We start from the raw sequence: 22,546 nt of genomic DNA on the forward strand, positions 1-22,546 counted from the left end.
GAAGTTCCGTGGTATGAGGTCGAAAGCGGCCCTGAGGTCTACAAAAGCAATATACAAATGGCCTTTTTTTATAAATAATGTATTTCCAGCATAAACATATAAATCCAAAAACCTGATCGATTGTGCTAATTTTGGTTCTGAATCCCACCTGGAATTTTGAGAGCACACTGTTCTCTTTAAGCCGATCGTTTAATCTCATTAAAATATGCCTAGTAAAGATTTTTTGTAAAATGTCAATTAAACTTGTAGGTCGATAATTTGCAGGGTCATAACGATTACCCTTCTTGAAAATCGTAATGATCTCTGCCCCTTTCCATGATTCAGGTATAGGGGATCCCGAAGTAATGGCATTGCATAATCGGTTTATGTATGGACCCCAAACACTACTGTCGTGCTTCAACAAGTCTCCCGGAATTTTGTCTTAGCCGGCGCTTTCCCTGACTTGACTGCATTAACTGCCATCAGTGTCTCTTCCAAACTGAAATGGAGATGGTTGATATTGGGATTAAATAGAGGAGCTGCAATATTGAATATTTTTTCAGTTTGTGCTGCCGCATAAAGGCTGGAAAATGGTCCTCCCAAGTTTTGGAATCAAGAAAGAGGTCCTTGATATCCCCACCAGTCTTACTGCCCTTTGTTACTAATCGCCAAAAACCTACTTGGTCTTTGCACTTAGCTGCACAAATTAGATCCGTTCAAATGTTGTCATCCCAGGTTTTTTTTTTGCATGAGCAAGGATTCGCTTATAATTAATTCTTTTCTCCCTTGTGGCCATTATGTCGTTTTTTATTTATTGCCAATATAAGGTCAGCTTTTGCTTCCCGACACTCTTTATTATAACATGTGTTATCTCCTATTTTTGAATCACTCCCACTGTGATCCTTAGTTAGTCTACTCACAATCGGTGCTAGGGCTTCTAACAAAGCATAATGTGTGGCCAATATTGGAAACTCTACTGCAGGTGGGTCTATGTAGAAAGAGACAATGTCTACAAAAGTGTTGTAAATCTGCGTCATTGATTGGATGTTTCCTAATATGTATGGCCACTTTAGAGCTCGACGATTATTGCTAACAAGAGTATTGTCAGTAGAGATGTTAATATCTTCATTGCTCACAGTAGTATTGTTGGAAGGCGTTCGCCGGGGAGGCTGCGGAATGCGTTCCTGACCACCCAGGGACCCACCTCTCCCAGAGTTAGGCCGAGCAAGAGCGGGGAGGCCCTTCCTGGAAGGGTCTCGTACCTAGGATCGCACACGCTGCGCTTACACTCTTCTGATAGAGGGACACCACACAGTAGTTCTTCGTAAGACAATATACTTTATCGTTAGTTGTAAGGGATCTTTATGATCCGGAAGGCAGGTATAGAATTAGTGCCACAAGCGGCGGCGATCTCGTGATGGTGGTGTGGGGGTAGCGGGACAGTCTTTGAGTCAGTGTCTCTGCAGAGTATCCTGCGTACAGCTCTCAATCCTCGAGCTGAGGGGATGTTGCTTCTCTCGGCAATCTCTGCCGATTCTCTTGGAGGAGGGTGCCGCGAGTCACTCAGCAGGCACGGGTGGTTCGTAGTTCGGGGAGCCGCGACAGCGTCAGCAGGGCTCAGATGGTTCAGAGGTCGGGGAGCCGCGACAGCGTCAGCAGGGCTCAGATGGTTCAGAGTTTGGGGAGCCGCGACAGCGTCAGCAGGGCTCAGATGGTTCAGAGTTCGGGGAGCCGCGACAGCGTCAGCAGGGCTCAGATGGTTCAGAGTTCGTGGAGCCGCGACAGCGTCAGCAGGGCTCAGATGGTTCAGAGTTCGGGGAGCCGCGACAGCGTCAGCAGGGCTCAGATGGTTCAGAGTTCGGGGAGCCGCGACAGCGTCAGCAGGGCTCAGATGGTTCAGGGTTCGGGTAGCGTTCTTCGGTTCGGGGAGCGATCGAGCCGCGACCAGGTCAGCAGGCTCTCGTCAGTCCAGGTCTTCTCTGCCTCCCGTCCCTTCCGCACCCCTTGTTATACTTCCCCTCCTCTTTGAAGTCTGGAGTCCTCGCCGGGAGGGGTCTTGGTGCCTGGGGGCGGTGTGTCGGGGCTTCCTGTCGCTCAGCCATTTTGATCTGTTCAGGTGGGTCCGGGAGGGACTCCAGACACCCAGAAGGCGAGGCGGCCGCTCACCGGGGGCCTGGTGGCTGATCGAAACCGTCCTTGGGAAGAGACCAGAGGTGTGACAGGGTCGGCGCCTCTCGGTCTGGCTTGGGGGGTTCCTCTCTCCCTCGGCCGGGCATGCTTGTTGGGGTCGGGCCGGCCGCCGGGATGTTGGGCCGGGGTGGCCGGAAGTCTGTGACCTCGTGGATCGGTGCGGTTGCAGGGTGGCTTGCTGGTCGGGAGGGCCCACGCCACGAGGCCGGTCTCACAAGTATCAATAAAGAAGTCAGTTGCTAGTGTCAAGAGACGGTGATCACTATCTGTTCTGGGGTCTATTATCAAATCAAATACATTTGTCCAGAACTCGATTGATACCAATATGTAGTCTATATTGCTCTTGCAATTGCCTCTGCTAAAGGTAAAAGCATTCGGTCTATCAGAAGGTAAACGACCATTGCAAAAGTCCCTGCCCTGTTATCAATTTCATAATTTGTGCGACAGCTATAGTGCAAGGCACCGTCGGGCTACTTTCTAGAGCAGGGATGTTATTTACTGTATCTTCTTCTTCAAAGAGGTTCTCAAAGCCCACCACTGGTTCAAATTTACAATTTAGATCACCCCCTACAATTACCATTGCTCCGGGCTGTAATAAGTTTAAGAAAGAATCAAGCTGTTCTATTATTAAAGATTCTTTCATGGCTGGACTTGGTCTATTATAGATGTTAATCAGATATATTACTTTTTTGTCCCGTGTTTTAATTTTCACACCAACCAAGACCTGGGATGGTATGTCCAACTGGGTTAGCTTAATTTTAAAAGTGATTCTTATCCGTATAACAAGACCCCCTGATGGCCTACCTCTTGCTGATGGAATTGCATTAATGCTAAAGGTCTCAAACCCAACCTTATGGGTTTGTTTTTATCATCCTTCATTCCTTTATTCTCTTCTTTCTATGTTTCACAACCCTTTTTTTCCTTCTTTCCTCAGCACTTCTTGCTTATTCACATCTTCCTTTTTACTGTCTCACTGCCTTAGTTCATCCTCTCCATTCATTCCCCCTTTTCTCTCTACACTCAAATCTCCCCTTTTCCATGCACTCTCCTCCAAATCTTCTTCTCTCTCCATCTTTCTATTATTTCGGTCCTTCCTATAATTCTGTTTTTCTATCCTGCACCTTTTCTTTCTTTCCTGTGCCCATTCGTATCTTTTCTCTACTCTCCCATCTATACTTTCATTCTGACTTTCCTACCTTTGTCAATTTTCTAATGCAGTGACTCACCTGCCTTTTAATCTCTCACTACTTCATATCCCATTCTCACCTACCCTTCTATATCCCTCCTTTATTTCTCTCCTTTAAATCATTCCTCCATAGTTTCCCAGTCCTCCTCCCAACCTTTCTATCCAGCTCTATTCTGTTCCAAACTTCTGTTTTTTCTTAATTTCCGTTGCCTTTTCACCTCATCTATCAACTTCCACCCTGTCTCCTTGTCCTATTTTCTTTTCTACCTCATGACAAGCTGCTACACAAACCCATTGAGTGAACGTTTCTGATGACCTACCCCAGGCTGAGTTGCTGCTCTTACGTGGCATGGCCCATACTCTTGCACCTCCTTAACCCAGGTTGCCTGCTTCCAACCATTGTAGCCCCCATAGCTAGGTTGCAAGCCAGCTCCCGCTGGCCATAATGCATCTGCGGGTACCCCCATCATGTGCCAGGTCTCTGAAGGTACCTCTACTAGAGTAAACCTCACTGCAGGCATATGCATACTCATATGTGAAAGGCAGTGTGTAAGAGTGCAAATCAGTCTTCAGGACCCATGTACTGAGTTTTCCCTCTTCACAGAGCTGTAACTCCATCCAACTGTACTAATGATCCTTCACTGGGTACTCCAGAGCCCGGTGCTGATGTCCCCATTCATTCTGAGTTTACAGTACTGACGTGCTTTTTCTCTGTGATCCCTGCAAGCCAATCGATAAGTCCTTCATACCCCTGCCCCTGGGCTGACATGCCCCTCACTGAGCCTCAACCTTCCAAACTCTACCCCTAGTGCTGACGCCCGCCCGCTAGAGAGAGCAGACTGATTCTCGGAACTCTATTTCACATGCATATATCTGGCTATTCATTCGCATGACACTAACAAAAGCTTACAGCTAAAAGTTACACCTTGAGGAACTGTTACCCAACACATTGGTGCTCAGTCTATCGACCTCAGACCACAAGAGCAACATCTCCATAACGGAAACAAACTCCTTCAAATATAACACATTTGAATACCTTACCGCCCCCATTAAGACGACGGACAAGAAAACACTATACTGCCACCTCCTTTACCATCTACCAGGCAACACCCCTGCATGTGGAGAACACCTTTCAGACCGGATAACACACAGCTCACTCTGGGACGCGAACAACCTAATACTAGGCAACCGAATCATTAATAATCTGACCCAACACTGCACAGAGCAAACCCATAACAGAGGCTCAATCCTGGATGCCATCATAGCACACGAAGACTCAGTCACAATTGACCTCATCCTACCTGCCGACTGGTCAGACCACCATATCATTCTATTTCACATCAATCAAAAGACCCAATGCCTTCCTGGCACAAATGAGCCCCCTTATTGGATGAAAATTCTAGGCCAGATCCCACTCGCTGAACTAGAAGAGAATATAAGCGCGTTCCTCCCCACCACCGCATGCGACAGCTCCACAACAGAACTTACCTCACATTACAATGCAACAAAGACCACTATACTTGACCAAATAGCTCCCCTGAAACACAAAAAATGTCAGGAATATTCCATCGAGACCGTGGTTCAACACAGACATAAACTCGGAAAGAAGACAACTAAGAGCGGCAGAAAGACTCTGGCGTAACAACCCTTCCACAATCCACCTTGATCAACTCAAAACGGAAGCAGGAAATATGAAAAGCACATCAAAAATGAAAAAAAAACTCCCTCTTCTGTGGTGCACCAAACAATGCCAAAAATCACCCCAAAGAACTCTTTAATCTCATTAGACAGCAAACATCCAAGCTCCCCCCTCCTCCCCCCCGGCAGTACCGGCTTCCAAAGACCTATGTGACAACTTTGCCAATTTCTTTTAACGATAAAATCTCCAAGATTGAGTTCTCACTGGAGGACCACCTCCGCCCACCCAACGAAAGTCTGCCCCCCTACAAAGAAGACAATAACCCACCCAGGCACCCTCCCAAAAACTGGAAATCATTCAAACCCATCTCCGAAACAGAGATCGTTGAAATGACTACCGGAACCAAGCCATCGTCACACATTGAAGACCCCCTCCCTGCCCAACTGGCCAAAAAGCTTAAACTCTTCCTAGCGCCGCTCTGGACAAAGATTATAAGTAGCGCCCTGAAAACTGGAATCATGCCAGATTGCCTCAAAATCGGTCAAGTCACACCATTACTGAAAAAACCAGGCTCTGACCCAAACGATCGCAATAATTTCAGGCCCGTCACCAAACTCCCATTCTTAGCCAAATTACTAGAAAAATGTGTTCTCCGTCAACCTACCCATCACGTGGACAACAATAAAACTTCTAGACCCTCATCAATCGGCTTTCAGAAAAGGTTGCAGCACAGAGAGAGTGATCCCGAATGTCATAGATGATGTCTACAAATCACTCGACAAAGACCGTTGTTGTCTACTTATACTCCTGGACCTATAATTAGCCTTCGACACGGTTGACCACAAATTGCTCATCAATGTACTCCGAGAAAGGATAGGAGCAGAAGAGGTGGTCCTACAGTGGTTTACCTCCTTTCTGCAGAACTGCTCCCAAAGAATAAAAATCTGAAACTTCACATCTGACCTGCACTGTTCAACATCTACATGGAGCCCCTCACCACCATACTCAAAAAAGCCAACATACCCTTCCACCTCTATGCAGACAACACCCAGATCTACCTAAAAACTTCCTCCATGGCTGACATGCAAAGACTTAATGACACTTTAATAGAAGTCCAACACTGGCTATCACACCTGAAGCTCAACCAAGATAAAACTGAAACCCTCCTCATAGCCAACAAAGAGCAGACCCCCCAAATCACAGCATGGCTAAAAACTATTGATGCGCTCAACTGCACTCTCATCCTGGATGACTCCATTAAATCACTGGGAATCACTCTGGACCCTAATCTAGACATGGTCAAACACATCATGAACACCGCAAAGAGTGCTTTCTTCAACCTAAAACTACTCAACAAAATTAAACCCTTCATCCCTCCCAATGACCCTAAACAAGCCACGCAATCCCTTGTGCTATCCAGACTGGATTACGGGAACGCTAGCCTCACAAGCAAGGCAAATTCTTACCTAGCTCCCCTCAGATCAACTCTAAATGCAGCAGCCAGAATGGTGACTGGAGTAAAGAAATACGAACACATCTTCCCCGCTCTCAGAGAGCTAAACTGGCTCCCAATCGAAATGCGTGCCAACTTCAGAACTGCTTGTCTCACACACAAAGCTCTGCACACTGGCAAACCTGCCTATCTGGCCTCCAAACTCAACAAAGCTGGACAGACAAGGAATCTTAGGAGCACTAACACTCTACTTCTCATCCCTCCAAAAACTTGCAAACAAAAAACCCTATCATGCTCCTTCTCTGGAACTGCGCCCAAGAATTGGAACGCCATCCCAGTCCATATAAGGACTAACCCATCCTTCAAAAAATGTAAAAGCCAGCTCAAAGTCCTCTTCCTCAATCGAACTCTTACGAAGGGATAGCTGATGCACAAGGCAGAACCGTGCCAATCTGAGCATCCAGCCAATGTGATAAGAATAACTTTGTACAACATCTACCTCGCTCCTATGTACCCCTCAGTAGTAAATGTGTTTACTACTGTTACACTTTGTACGCGATTGTTAGATGACATATGTTGCAAAGCGCTCCGATACCTTCGGGTCTGGCCAGCGCTATATAAAACTCTTAAAATAAATAAATAAATAAATAAATAAATGAAAGACTTGCCTTACATCCAAGCCCAAAATTCTCCTTAATCTGGTTCACTATTCCAAGAATAGAACTCTCCCCAAGCTGCCCTCTGCATGTCTGGTGTTGGATGCTGCAGCTCTTCCCAAGACCACACACATGCATACTCTGTCTACCCCCTCTATTATGCCCTTGAGTATGACGGACTACGAGGAGTGGAGGGAAGATAGTGCATGAGCGAGATGCTGCTGACAGTGGTAGAAAGGGGTAACAGAGCGGCGGGGCTGAGCCGAGGCACCCTCAGGAGAGAGGCTTGGACTGGAGCCTTGGCTGTGGATTAGACATATTAGGGGTACTCTAAGCTGGGTCTGCCTAATCAGACCTGCTCAACTATTGCATTGTGTCCTTAAATACTGCACAGCTGTCTTTATTCCCTCTTCAGTGATATCAGCTAAAAACAGGACTAGGGAAGAAATCTTGAGTTCTTGACTGACATGGAATAGACTCTGGGGGACTTATTTGGGAAAAATGATTTAGTTTCCAGCCAAAACACTAATTTTTCAACATTGAATGGTCACACCTCCCAGCCCCTTCCAAACAGAGGCACACAGCACAAACAGGTATTTGCGCTGTGCTTTTCCAGCCCTAGCTGTTGCTGCTGACAGAGGTGCAGGGCCCAACTTGGATCAACGCCAAGTATAGAGATAATTTTACATTGAGATAAAAACAGTTATTCAATTTAAAAAGTAAAAAAATTATATATTTTGTTTTAAAAAAAATCATATATTTGAAGAATTCACATAACAATTATGGGGGCTGTTAGAAATGGGATTTTGAGTAGGTTAGGCTAGGGCGTGGGCCAAAGCCAGGCAAAAATCACCAGTCTATTCAGGATAAGGGAGTTACACGTCTAAAATAACCCCTGCTCACCCCCTTGGTAGCTTGGCACGAGCAGCCAGGCTTATCTTAGAGGCCGTGTGTAAAGCATTTGCACATAACCAACAGTAATACAGTGTACGGACTACAAAAGGACACCACACCAGTTTAGAAAAATATCCAATATTTATATATAATTAAAACAAGACCAAAAACGATAAAAAATCCACAATAATAGACTTAAAAAGATCACAGTTCAAAAATATGTTGATTAAAAAGAGATCCTTATGTGGATAGCTCCGTCCGGGCTACCACGGCGCCGTGAACACACAAATCCAAAAACAAGTCTGGCTGACCGCGGGATCGCAGACCAGCTACGGTGTTGGGAAGACCCGCAAACAGTACCTTTCAGAGCGGCAGGGCGATGGGGCCCTTGAAGTCACTCGCGTTGCAGGTCGAGCTGCTTTCTGATCGGATCAGGAGCGCTGGTGCCAACAGGTGTCGGGTGCTGCGGTGCGAAGCGAAGCGGTGCCCCCAGGTCACGGTGCGAGCAGCGCCTCGGTGGCAGCGTTTGATGGCGTCGTAGGTGAGACCAGGGTCGCGGTGAGAGATGGAGGCGGTGCTTGTCACGGTGCTAGCAGGTCGCGGTGCAAGCAGCGGCGTCGTCGTTCTTGAATCGCTGTCGTCAGCTGATGAACTGGAGTCGATGACACCGGCGGTGTGGGATGAGGGCGGTGCATCGTGTAACTTACGAGCAGTACCCCCGAACCACGGTGCAAGCAGTGGCGTCGATTTTGACGCGAAGTGGCAGCGTCAGGAAGGCCACGGCGTCATCGTGTAGCGAGGCGGTGCAGAGAGCGGTGCCCACAGGTCGCGGTGCGAGCAGCGGCTTGGTGATGGCATCAGCAGGTGTCGTCGTTGAGACCAGGGTCGCGGTGCGGAGTTGCGGCGGTGCCCCCTGTGGTGCCAAAGCTTCGGCGTGAAGCAAGGCGGTGCGGACTGCGGTGCCCACAGGTCGCGGTGCGAGCAGCATCTCGGTGATGGCATCAGCAGGGGTCGTCAGTGAGACCAGGGTCGCGGTGCGGCATTGCGGTGGTGCCCTCTGCGGTGCCAAAGCTTTGGCATGAAGCAAGGCGGTGCGGATTACAGTACCCACAGGTTGCGGTGTGAGCAGCGGCTCGTTGATGGCATCAGCAGGCGTCGTCAGTGAGACCAGGGTCGCGGTGTGGCATTGCGGCAGTGACCTCTGCGGTGCCTTCAAGACACGGGGTCGGCCGGGTCGTTGTCGGTGTCGTCAAGATGGTGTTCTTTGGGTTGCAGTACGAAACACACAGTCCCCAGTGCTGCGGGTCGAAGAACCTGGAGTCTTTGAAGTTCCTGAGACTCCGTGAACAGTGGGCAAGCTCTACTTCAAGCCCTTGGAGCGTCTCACCAATGCCGTTGCAGAAAGTCCAGTCCAGGCCTTTCACTGCCCAAGACAGAAGCAGCCACTGCAGGTCGGCCCAGCAAAGCAGTCGTTCCTTCTTGCAGCTTCTTGATCCAGATGTGTTCCAAAGTTCAGGGGTCTAGGCCCCAGTATTTGTACACAAAAATCCTTTGATCTTCCAGGCCGAGGGTGTCTGTGTCCGACCAGAACCAGTCGGGCCTCCTCTGACGTGAACTCCTGGCAGGAGGTGGAGACGGCTTTGTCAGAGGCAGACCAGATCCTTTGAGGTGCAAGGGAATCTCGCCCCCTTTTTCCCCCATCGCAACTCAGGTCTATTCAGCCCTTTCCTGACCTACCTAGACTATCGGGAGCCACCCTGCTTCCTAGCCATCTGTCGTCCAAAACCCAGACAGGCAATCCACATTCCAGCAGAGGCACACGGGATGACAGAGCAAAATAATACCCACTTTCTAAAAGTGGCCTTTATGAACTCAGAACGAAAAGGGCGCCCTCGCTAAAGGTTGTGTCGTTTGACGCTGAGGTCAGGCATACCAAACTTCATTCACTTATCCCTTTTCCAGGCAACGTACGTGGGTGGCACAATCCGTGCTGCAGGCCTAAGAGTAGCGGTCGACTCACAAGCCCCGGCACCCGCAGTGCCCTTTACTGGGGACTGACAAGTAGGTTGAAAATCCAATCGTAACACAAATTACCACAGGAGCACCAGCACTTTACCACTGATCAGCAGTGTGAAAAGCGAGCAGAAACGTTACACCAGCAAAAACAGAGTCAAAACTGGGAGGTCAGAAAGCAAAAACTCGGGGTACACACGCCAAAAGATGCCAAGTCTAACAGGGGCACTACTAAAACATTTGCAAAGTGTTTAAGTACATTTTGCAACAAAAAAAAACAACTACTGACTCATTAATGGGAATGGGACTAGGCAAATCTTTAAAAAGCAGCACTGTCAAACATTGAGCTCATAGTATATATGTTATGTCTCTATGATGAGCAACACACTACTTTCATAGCGCCTGTGGTGGCGCACATGCGGCAATATTTTTTTGCGATTCCCCCAATGACTTCCTTCTCCATGGATTCCCTCACTACCAACCTCCAACAGTGTACTTAATCTCTCAAGTGCCTCTCTCTCACACACCATTAATTTGTTGTATAGCACTACTCATACCAGTGTTGGGTGTCAGAGAACTTTACTGCATACATGTACATTATACAGAGATAATGAACCATGTGTGTGTCAGTCTATCGAAAATGTTACATAAGACAATGAGGATTAAAGGATATAGGAATCACATGTCATCGATACTAGTAGGAAGTATAATTTAAAAGTGTTTAGTCTGGAGACACATAAACTCAGTATTTAAATCGTACCCCAGTGGGTGGGATTGGCCCCAGTGGATGGGGTTAGCATTACTAATAAGACTCCCTCATCCCTCCAACTTGTTGGGCACTAATTTAAATGCAAGTGCTCCTAATTGTTTTAACTCTAATTGTACAGTTTCCCCTGATGGTACTATAACTGATACTCCCTTACCAGTTGCAACCCCTCTGGACATTCCGACGGCCCCTGAGGCAACTATTGGGGTGAAACGCAAAAGAAAGTCTGCCAAAATGACCAGCGTGAAGAGGAAGCAACCCACCCGCCCCAGCACGTCCTGTACTGCCCTGAGCTCATGGGTACGTGCTTCCCCAAACCCTAAGACTGTCGTCGCTCATGTGCACACTTCAACTATTGAATCTTGCCGCTCCATCAGTACCCAGACCGAAACTGGCCTGCCCCCCTTTGAAAGCTACAGTCATGGTGAAGCTATTATTAGCCGTATCATGGACACTGTCTTTGAACGTGTAAAAAACGTACTCGACAGTCATTTCGCCACTTTGAAGGAACAAATGCCTTTGCTTCAACATGAGCCATCTGGAACAAACTTAATTACCCAGGATAGTCCCACAGTGCCTATCATAACGGGTAGCACAGACTCATTTGTACCATCTAATAATGTGTTTAACTCTAACTCTAATATTTTGTCCTGAGTGTCCAATCCAACCCCTTCGGTCAATTTATGTGGTGTCTGCAGTAAAATCAAGGAGTGTTTTGCGCTTGAGGGCAACGGTACAGAACATAGTACCTCCTACAATAGTAGCGTAGAAAGTCTATCTGTAAATAATATGCCCGACTTATTACTCCTGCTAGTATACCTACTGTGGCACAGATCAATACTTCCTCAGTAGGTGGTGGGTCACGAGAGGGTGGCATTCATAACACACACTTGTTAAGTCCCATTAGCAGTAGGGAGGTGTTAAATCTGCCTCCGGCAGCTAGCCCCTACGTAGTGGTTTTGGCGGGTGTACCCCTCCTTAGGACAAATCAAGTTGAATCGTAGGATCAACTACGTTACAAAAGTGCAGACTGGTTATCTAAGCATAAAGGGTTGAGGGCATCATTGATCAACAATATCATTATGGTACATATAGTTGGATGGGTGGGGCAGTCTCCAAAGAGCATCAAGGGGGACTGCATAGTCATCAACTTTCGTAATTCGTCAGTGGCCAAATCAATAATAATGGCACAGGAGGCCCGTTCTAACATTACCACCAGTATATGGGCCTTACCCTGTGGCTATTTTTATAAACCAACCCTGGGGGCTACATTTCCCGATTTTCCACCTACTGCCCCCCCCCCCCCCCCCCCCCCTCATTACACAACAGATTTCTGCCATTATCGGGCCTGGACAGCCAGATGTGACTGTCTCCCCCACTGACATCATCAGCATTATCTGAACCAGTCCCCTTACCAATTGTGTCCCCACCCCGTGAATTTGTCACTCCAATCATACCTGACGTGGACTCTACCTTGAAAATATTAAGTTGGAACGTCGTGGGCCTAGCATCCAAAATGGACCTACCTGATTGGTTGGAGTTAGTCCAAAAACAGGACATTTTAATGTTCCAGGAAACTTGGGCCACACGGGAGCTATTCCTGGAGGGATTTGAATGCTTTAATATCATAGCCCCAATCCCAAATTCCGGTCGGCCGACAGGAGGTCTCTCAACTTGGATCAACGTCATGGCGGGCGGTGGTGCAAGGGCTCTTGCTACTAACAACGCTAAATTTCAGGCAATAATCTCTAAACGGGGGATCTCGATTTGTTTAATTAATTTCTATAATAATGCTTTCAAGAGTATCCCAAACATGAATTTTATTCATTTGTTTAAATTTATTTCTAACTTGCAGAAGTCCAAATGTGTTGCCAGTCATGTAGGAATTTGTCTAGGGGGTGATTTTAATGTTAAGTTACCGAGCGGTATTTATTCTGCTATTCACCCCACCAACAAGGCACCACTATGCAATAGGGGGACCCAACTACTAAATCTTATAAGTATTAATAACTTTTTAGATGTGATGGAGTGTGCTGCAGTCCCCACAAGGGGCAATCACATAGAACCTACTTATAGAGGCAGGGGCTCGCCTCCACCTTCGATTTCATTTTTATTACACCTCCACTAGAGAAATGTGTGCTAAAAGCCGAGTTAGTCCCCACAGTTCATGGGGATCACAACCCCATCAACCTAACCCCGAGTCTCGCCCCCAGGCCGATCCATGACAAAGAGTGTGGTGCTAGGGACTTGTCCCCTTCCACCGATAATCTCAGATTGGTCTGGCGTGGTGTAGACAATAAAGTTTCATTTGGTAGGATGGCAAGAATAAATCCAGAATTAATCGATATTTGTTTGTCTTTTAAGGAACATAATTCTGCTGTAGTTGTTGCTTTTACGCAGCTATGTGCGGGCGTCAAAACCTTGCTGTCCAGGTCCATCAAGGAAACCCATTCCGACCCAGGCTGGTTTAACGCTGATTGTTCCGCAGCGAATAGAGCTCTTCGAAGGGCTCTTGTTAAGAAACCCAGAGACAGCTCCCTTATCAAATCACTCAGACAACGCTATAAAGCAGTCATATCAATTAGAAAGGAGGAAATAATCAGGGAGCGCTGGGATAATCTCGCCCGGGCAGTCACGTTTAAAAATGGGAAGGACTTTTGGTTAGCTGTCAAAGACATGAGGTCCTTGGGACACCCCATGACCACAATTAGCTGTAATATCTCTAATGAGGCATGGGAAGCGCATTTTAAGAAAATGTATTCAGCTTCAGCTCCAACTATAGCCACTAATGAGCATGCTATCACCAAAGGGGTCCTGATTAACCTGTCAGAAGTCGAGGAGACTATTGATCAGAGCCTGGGGTGTAAAGCCCCAGGCCCTGATGGTTTGCCCATTGATCTTATCAAAAGCCAACCAGACTGTTGGGTGCCCTTATTGCTGAATGTTTTTAATAATTTAACTAATTCCACTATACCCAATACATGGTCCACCAGCATTATCGTGCCGATTTTTTAAAAGGGTGACTGTTCCAAGCCAAGCTGCTACAGGCCGATCTCCCTGATCGATAATACGTTGAAAATTTTGGGGAGGGTCCTGTGTAATAAGATCAGGTCGTGGGCCGAGGAAGACTAGATTTTACATCCTTGTCATTTGAGGTTAAGAAGCAACATTGGCACTGTTGAGCAGTGCCTCAACCTCAACTTGATCATTAGTAAATATAATGTAGCCAAAAAAACACCTACATACCTAGCTTTTATGGATCTTACCTCGGCCTTCGACTTTGTTATCAGGTCACGGCTTTGGACTATCCTTTTAAACTATGGCCTGGACGAGTCCCTTGTATATTTTTTAGCCTATTTACATGAAGACCTACACGCCCAGGTGCGCATCGGTAGGGGTGGCGAGGTATCCAAAGATATTGAAGTCGGTAAAGGGGTCAGGCAGGGTTGTGTCCTGGCCTTTTCATTCTTTACATTAACGCCCTGAATAAGTCACTGGCAAAACTCACCCATGATGTTCCCTGTATTAATGGCAACAAACTCCCCGCTTTATTATACGCCGATGATGCGGTGCTAAGGGGTCGTACCCCAAAAGCTCTCCGCATCTTGGTGCGGGGTTTTGTTGATTTTATGGCTAGCATGGATCTATGTAATTTAAAAAATCTTTTTTAATGGTGTGTGGGTCGAAGAAGCATTTTTACACATCGATTGTTTTAGATTCAGACAGTTTACAAAGCACTCGCACTTTACCTTACCTAGGGCTGGTAGTTGCCAGCAATAGACTGTGGGCCGATCATGTAGCTTACTGTAGGAGAAAGTTCTCCAACTCTACTAATACAATAATTAGTTTGCCAAAACCTAGGAACACGGAGGTTGTATCTGCCACTGTTAAGATCTTTAAACTTCAATGTATTCCAAACGCCACTTATGGCGCAGAAGTTTGGGGTTTCACTAACTGTGGTAGTATCCAGGGTGAAGAGAACAGATTCTGTCGCAAAAACCTGGGTGCTCCTATTTCCTCCTCACAGTATGTTTGCCACAGGGAATTAAATCTGCTACACATTGAAGATTACATTAAGGCTCGCCCTGCACTATTTTGGCTCAGAGTCTGGAAGAACCCAGCGGCACAACTTACTAGGGTGATTATATCAGATTGCTTAAAATGTGATAGAGGGGTGGAAATACCTTGGCTAGCTGCTGTTCACAAAAGTTTAACTAGCGTGAACCATGAGTATTTATTTTCAAACCCCACAGAGCTTGGTATTGTAAGTAAGAAAACCCTACAAACAGCCTTATATGCATTATATAGAAATGTCAGACACAATAAAGAGATTCAGAAAATGTCTGTCGCCAGATATATGCGTATTGAGAACATTTCCTTCGCTCCATCTAGCTATCTTCTAAAGCCTATTGGCCATTGGGAAAGGGGTCTATTGTTTCAGTTGAGGGTTGATACAATGAAATTCATGCTCTATTTTCCTGCGGGGTATAACTCCAACCTCAATCATTTGCCATGCCCCTGTAACAGTCAATACAAAAAGTCTATGCTGCACTATTTATTCTTTTGTAGTTACTATTTAATACAATATTCAAACTGGAGGGAGAAAGAAGAGTCTCTGATCCACTCAGCTTCCTTTTCTCAAGTATCTCAAAAATCAATAGGGGAGTGGATCACTAGTCCCAAAAGAACCAGGGTGTGCAAAGACAGTACTTTGTACTGTTAAGAAACTCTCAATCACGTGTTACAGAGATCGATATAAGCGGTATATTTTCGTTCTCCGCTCTGTTGTTATCAACGTGACAGCATCATCATAGGGTTAATGCAATGCTTCCTCCACCTGGAGGTCGTCCCACTGGTTGTTTCAGTAGTGATCGTAGAAAGAAAAAAGGTGATTTTTAGTGAAGTGACATGTGGTGGAAAAATAATACTAAAAAAAGGGTTAAAAATCCCGTAGAGCCAGTAAAATATCTTTAATTACACTGGATACGAGAAGATTATAATAGTTCTTCGGTGTGCACTCAAAGACTGGTTATGGTCTAGTGCACTATAAAAAAGTGTCCATAAAAAAGGTCGAAATGTTTCAGCCCTCTTAAATGCCCCGAAGGGTCAAATGGGCTTTCTTCAGGACCTAAACACGGTGGTGGTGACCCTAATATTCAGGGGGTCTCCAGTGAAAAAGGAGGGATGTAACGTTTATAGTCCCACGTATATCTGTTCAATTTGAACCTATAGTCATCATTCAAATCAATGTAGGGAAGGGTAGAGGATAGAGGGAAATAACAGAGAACAGGCCATGTTAGAACTGTAAAAGTGTACAAACATTGCTTGTTACGTCAAACATTATAACAACTAAAAAATGGCAATTCTTTGGAGGTGAGTGGCTATAAATAGAACCACTGTTCATGGCAAAATTCGTCCCTCCTTCCAGCAAGAAAAAGAAGAAGAAACACACAATCCATTTTGTCATACAACGAAAGTTAACAAACCCGCTTAAGGGTGGCGTTCTAAGGGGTAAACTGTGATTCTGAAAAGAAGGGGGTGCATGTGCCAACAACCCCATTGTTTTGTTACTAAGATGAGCCATTACGCCAAAACCATACGACACCAGACATCTCTCTTGTTACACGTTGCTCATTAAGCTTCATTACATATATAAAGAGTGGGGTTCTCGATATAAATAAAGAAAAGGCCGTGTATAGCGTCAAAAGTAAAGCGTGCTAAGTTAGCATACTTGTACTCTGAAAATGAAAAAAACCTTATCATACAGTGCTGACAAGAAACACTGACTGGTGAGGACGATGGTGGTATAGCAAGAGGGATGACAAGAGGGCACACTGAGTTTCACTCTCTTTCATAGCTATGTGTCTCATGCCATGCTGGTCACATTCTGTCAATCTTTTTTCAAACTAACAGAGCATTGCAGGGGTGTAATGCAGGGCCCTGCAGTTCCTTTGGCATGGTGGTGGAGGAGACCACCCTTCAGAGGGCCCTATTCATCCCAAGGTCAATGAATATCTGTGAGATATAGGAGATTTAGGGGGCCTCACCATGTTCTGTAGGGGGGCTATCATGTTCTGTTACACTATTGAAATATCGTATTCTGGGACATGTAGGTCAATGTAGTTTCCCTTTTGGGTAGAGTTAGAGGTGTCCCACATGACATGCACGTGCTTAGCAATGATCATTTTTAATAGCTTCATATATCTGTTGGCAGTACTCTCTTTAGTGGTAACAATTTTAAGTCTTGAAATGATGAGTTTGCCCTGCCAGAGTCTAAACTGTGATCTAACATTTGCACAGAAATACATTTAAATTATGCAGGGTTTTTGCATGTTTCTTTAATAATCTAATTGCACTGTCCTGGGAAACCTGTTGTTTTATAAGCCTCATTTTCTAGTATATCTGATTGTATGTAGTAGGTTTTTGTGAAGTTTGGTGCAGACCTTCAAATGGGATGATGACTAGCCTCGCTCTTGACCACTCTCAGAGACTCCACTGACCTGAAAAGGAGTATTGGGAAGCTTCAAACTGCATGCAGACCACTGTAGGAGGCAGATGACAGCAGCTAGCAGACCTCACAGCCCTTCAGAGAGGGCAAACAGCCTCAGTCCCTGAAGCACTGCTGCACTGGGGATAAGCACAAGTTAATCTCATGCAGTGGAGTGATATTTCAGTCAACACCTGGGAAGTGATAAAAAGTAAACCTGTAGGTCATGTAGTGTCTTGGAGTAAACAGTGTCTGCATGGAGGCTGTGCACATGTAAGTGACCAGGACGTTCAGTCATCTGCAGTGTGCACAGGAACTTCGGGAAAGGAAAGCGAGGAGGAGCTTTAATGTCCTGCAGTAGCCTCTGGGACAGAAGGTGAAGAGAAGCTTCAGGAACCTTAGAGGGAGGAGTGTTGGAGAACTTGAGATTAAGCAGGGTGAGCAGGAGTCTTTTGGAATTAAAGGTTAGCAGGAGGCACTGAGAACTGAGAATGAAGCTGGAGCCTTGAGGACCTAATAGGTTGAACCGATAATTGGGTGTCATTAACACAAGGATACACTTGGCGCCCAAAGAATTTAGCGTAGTAAGAAAAAGCGCAAATATGCAATTTAAGCGGTGCAAAAGGCAAGGGAAATCACCCTAGACCCTCCAATACATCCCCCCTGAGGTGTATTCCAAGTAACACTTATCCTCTGCACACGTATTAATCAAAACCAAAATGTCACAAGTAATCGAAATAGAATCAACAAAAGAGAGTATGTTGTTTCTGGTTTTTCTTTGGTATTTAATCCAAATCGCCCATCCAACACGTGTTTCGTCGATTGAGGTGATGACCCCTCGACTTCTTCAGGGCTGTCAGGCTCTCTTGTAATTGATAAATGCCCTCTCCGCTGGTTGTAATTCCGTCCTGGCTGGTTTGGTTGGCTTTATTGAAGAATTTCTGGTAAGTGTGACAGCATCAGTATTGTGACTCTATTAATGTACACCGGTGTTTCCCCCGGCAAGTAGACTGGGTAAAGTTACGCTGTATCCAGTCTGAGATCCTTGTCAGCGAGTACGCTGAAACGAAATGCAATCTCCACTCGGTGTTCTATCGTTGAACCGGAAGCATTGAGGACCTAGATTGAGCATGGCATAAACTGGGAACCTAAGGGTGAGCCTATGGGGCCCAGTGGTCAGCAGGAGCTTTGGAAATCTAGTGGTGAGTGGGAACCTTGAGGTCTTTGTGTGTTTAGGGCCCAGGAAGAGCTGGGGGAAAAGTAAGTAAATGTACTGTTGATTAATGGAAATCTTACAATATAAGATCATCAAAACAATCATGTTATGCAATCTAATACGATGAAAATAATCAGCCATCACTTTATACAATTGAGTAAAAAGATTTTCAGTTTTGCAGTTTAAAACCAATTTTTTAAAATGTGTATAATGCAAGCAGCCATCAAGGCATCAATGGTTCTCAAAAAGTCCACAGTAATCATCTTTTGATATGTATGCTAAATACCGCCTCATATGCAAGACTTCAATAGCTAACAAAAAGTGTAAAGTAAGTGCCTAATTGGTACATATGTTAGCACCTCATATGACTTGTGTTGAACACATGAGCGCGACATGCGCTATGCCACGCTCATGCGTTGTGAGCATTTTTCTATCATTGCTACTGCTGACGGAGACACGAGCATGATGAGTTGTGGAAACTCTCGTGTCTATTTCATATAGTGCTCTGGGGGTTGGTGGGGAGTCTAAGTGTGTGGGCATCTTTTGAAACCCTGGAGCTATGTATATATGTGGAGGGTGGTTACAGTTGGGTCATTCTCGATCTGGAATTCTGGCTGTTAACTTCTGTCACAGAATAAAGCTTGTGCTGTTACTTACCGGAGTCTCGCCTGTTTCTGCAATTTGTGTGCTTCCAGTTCATACACTGGCGACGATTGGGAACGTACCTATGTGTTATTGGAAGTTCCCTGGGGCTGCCCGGATTTTGTAGTTTTTGCAGCTCATTTATTGGAGTACGGGAGCCCATGCATCTTCATTGGTGCAATTGTGTACTGCTCTGCCCTATTTCCTATTTGTATCCTACAATTGGTTTGGAGAGCATCCATGCTGTGCCTGATTGGGAGCTCAGTCATTTTCGTATCTGCTCTTGGATTCGTCCGTGTTCTTTGCGGCATCTCTGCTGGATTGTGTTATTTTATTTCCGGCATCTTGCGGAGTTCGTGCACTGTGTACTTATCACTGTGACATGCACACATCTTCGCAACCTCACTGGTTACATTTGTTTTATTGCCGACATCCTGCGGAGTTCAAGCAAAGCGTGTCTGGTCACTGTGACGCGCACACAAATTTACAGTTGGACTCTGCCATTCCCAGTTTTGTTGGCGGTTTCCCGCAGAGATGGGCAGAGTGCACCTTTTTCTGTAACATGCGGGTGGATTATTGGCAGTCGTGGCTCGCATGACTTGTGGGTGAGGTGGCGAGTAGGGGGGCGGGTGGGTTGGTCGCGTGGGGGGGATAAAAGAAACAAAAATGTCTTCACTTACCAGGTCCCGCAACGCCTCCGCTCCTGGTCGGATCCTGCGCCGTGTTTTCCTGGAACAGGAAGCAGGCATCCTCCCGGACCCTCCGCTAAGCCAACCTCAATGCTGCAATTGCAGAGTTGTGATTGGTGTGGACGGCGCCCAGCCGGGCACCTGTAGGGAGGCCATTTTTTAGGTCTCGCCTGGCGTTGGAGCACGCATGCGCTCCTCGCCCTGCGAGGTCTATAGTAAACACTCTAAGAAGGGGAACTTTAATCCACGCCCCTGTGTCTCGACCGTTTCCAATTGGCTTTGGTCGTGATCAATGTTTTTCCCATGCTTTTGGTTTTCTGGCTGTCACTTTTGTTGATGCCCTTGCAGTTTTGTGATGCCGCCCATCGTGACAAGCGCATCTGTTTTCATTCAGCCCAGATGCAAATACAAGCGGCTGAATGAAAACAGATGGCGAGCGTTTTTTTTCTCTTTGTGCAAACACAGTCCGAGTCTTTGATCTGTTATCTTTCTCTCCTTGGCAGGGTGTGTGTCTGTGTAGTGAATACTTGTTATGGCGATGTTCCTGCCAGCACACAGTTATTTTTATTTTGAGTTTGCTGGAGGTGGGTCGCTTTGGCAGCCTTTGTACGAGTTTAGTTGATGAACCTGGTGGGGTTGGGAATGGAATGACATCGGTAGTTTCTCTGAAATGCCTTTAAAGTTCTCCCTTGTTTCAAGAGAAGTCAACGCGTGAAACAGCGACCCTCTCACCTTCCTGTGAAAGAGATGGCACAGTCAAACTGTTTTCAAAATATGGGCTTTAGATTATTATCTGTGTAAAACTGCTTCGGGAATGGTTCTGGGAAGCTCGGATATGGTCCGGAAAGCTTCAGTCTCCCGCGCTGCACCAGACATGTGAAAAACACGCAGTGTTAGGGGGCTGCTGCTGTTTGCATGTGGTAGCTTTCTGTTGTGTGGCTATAATGCTTAGAGGCTGTGGTGTGTACGTGTGGATGTAATGCTTGGAGGCTGTGGTGTGCAGGCACAAAGTAATGCTGATTGTACAATTTTGTGTGTTCGTGCTCCTACATCGGCACCGAGTGAAACCCGTCTCTGACTTCTGTGTTGGGTGTGATTGTTAGAGTGAATGTTCCGGAGAGGGCACGTCCTCTGGTGCCGGCTGATGGAGGTGAACCTGCCCAGACAGGGTTTGAGACCTGTGCGTGTGGGTGGGCCTCGGCTGTCCTCGTTTGCCCTCAGTGTGCTTGGAAGCTGTTTGCATGAAAGCAGGGCGTTGTGTCCCTAATCTAGTGTGCGAGGCAATGGGCATTGTGTGTCACACAATTTCTGCGTGTAATGACATCATGGTGTTTACTGTTCATATGGAGACGTGCGTGTATGCAGTGTGTTGGTGTCTCTCATGCACAACGTGTGGTGGTTGTTTGTGGTTTGTACACCAGGCCTGGTTCTGCGGTGTGTGGCACTATACAGCACTATACAGCATTTGAACATCTGTGCAAAGCGCGTTATTTGGAAATTGTTGCACGACATGTGGTGCAATTTATTTCGGTGTAGCATGTCAGGGGTCAGTGTGCACTTTACCTTTTAAGAATTGGACTGGATTTCTTTTTAATTAATGCATTTACAATAAGGAGAGTGTGGGCTTAATTTCATTAGTAATTCAATAAGGACGGCGATTTCTAGCTGCCCTCAAGTGGGGACTGGGTGATTGTTCCTCAAGGTTCGAGCACCTTGAAAAAACGTTTTTCTTTTTTCTGTGATGTTACAGGATTAATAAGTATGGTACCGAACTATTACTCCAGGGTAGGGTGACCACGCGTCCCGGGTTGGCCGGGAAAATCACAGTAGCTAGGGTGTAAGAGGTATGAAAGGCGCACATATAGTATTCACACTAAAATTAGTTAAGAAACAGATTATTACGGTGCATCCAGAAAAAGGAGAAAAAACACCCTAATCTCTCCAAAGCTCAATCATAAGATTTTTGGCCGGGAAATGCCTGTTTTACACCTCAGATTTCAGCAAATGGGGCTCGTTATGACCCAGTTTTCAGAGAGGACCCGCTAAAAACAGTGGGGGGCATTTCTCAGGATAAATTCAAAGAATGCAGCCCCAGGTGCACTGTCAGGCAGCTTTGGCCTATGGAGTATTGTTGGGCTTCCAGAGCCACGTTTGCGAGAGTTGAAGCTTTTAGCATTGCAAACAACAATTCCTTTTATTTGTTTTAAAAACCAAAACATAAATAAAAGACATTGTTATTTACAATGCCAATTGCTCAAACTTGTTCCCAGTATTAGCACATACCTGACTTCAATTGACAACGCCCCGCCATATTCCAAAGTCACCCGATTGTGCCCACCATGTGCAACCCCTCTTCCCAGTCATACCTCATCTCGCACATTCTTATGCATTACTCCGACTCCCGATTACCCAAAACCCACAATGTATCCCCCTTTTCTTTTCCTTCTACTCACCCGCTTCCTTACCCAAACTCTCCCATACCTCCTATGTCCTTTAAACACCATCCTTGCCACTCTCGAGTCACCTTCTCTTGATTTATCAAATTGTACCCGCTCCTACGGCTAACTTCTCCACATCCCCGTTTTCCTTCCGTCCTTTATTCTTGTACTTAGTACAGAGATCATGCAAAAACCATGCCAGTCACTGCTTGCATTTTTCACCGCACCAACCTTAGATATGCCTATAAAAAACTCACGCTGACCTCTATAAACCTTCGTCACTTGGTGGCTTTTTCCC

The sequence above is a fragment of the Triturus cristatus genome, chromosome 5_1 (genome assembly GCF_964204655.1).
Source record: "Triturus cristatus chromosome 5_1, aTriCri1.1, whole genome shotgun sequence".
Classification (NCBI taxonomy): Eukaryota; Metazoa; Chordata; class Amphibia; order Caudata; family Salamandridae; genus Triturus; species Triturus cristatus.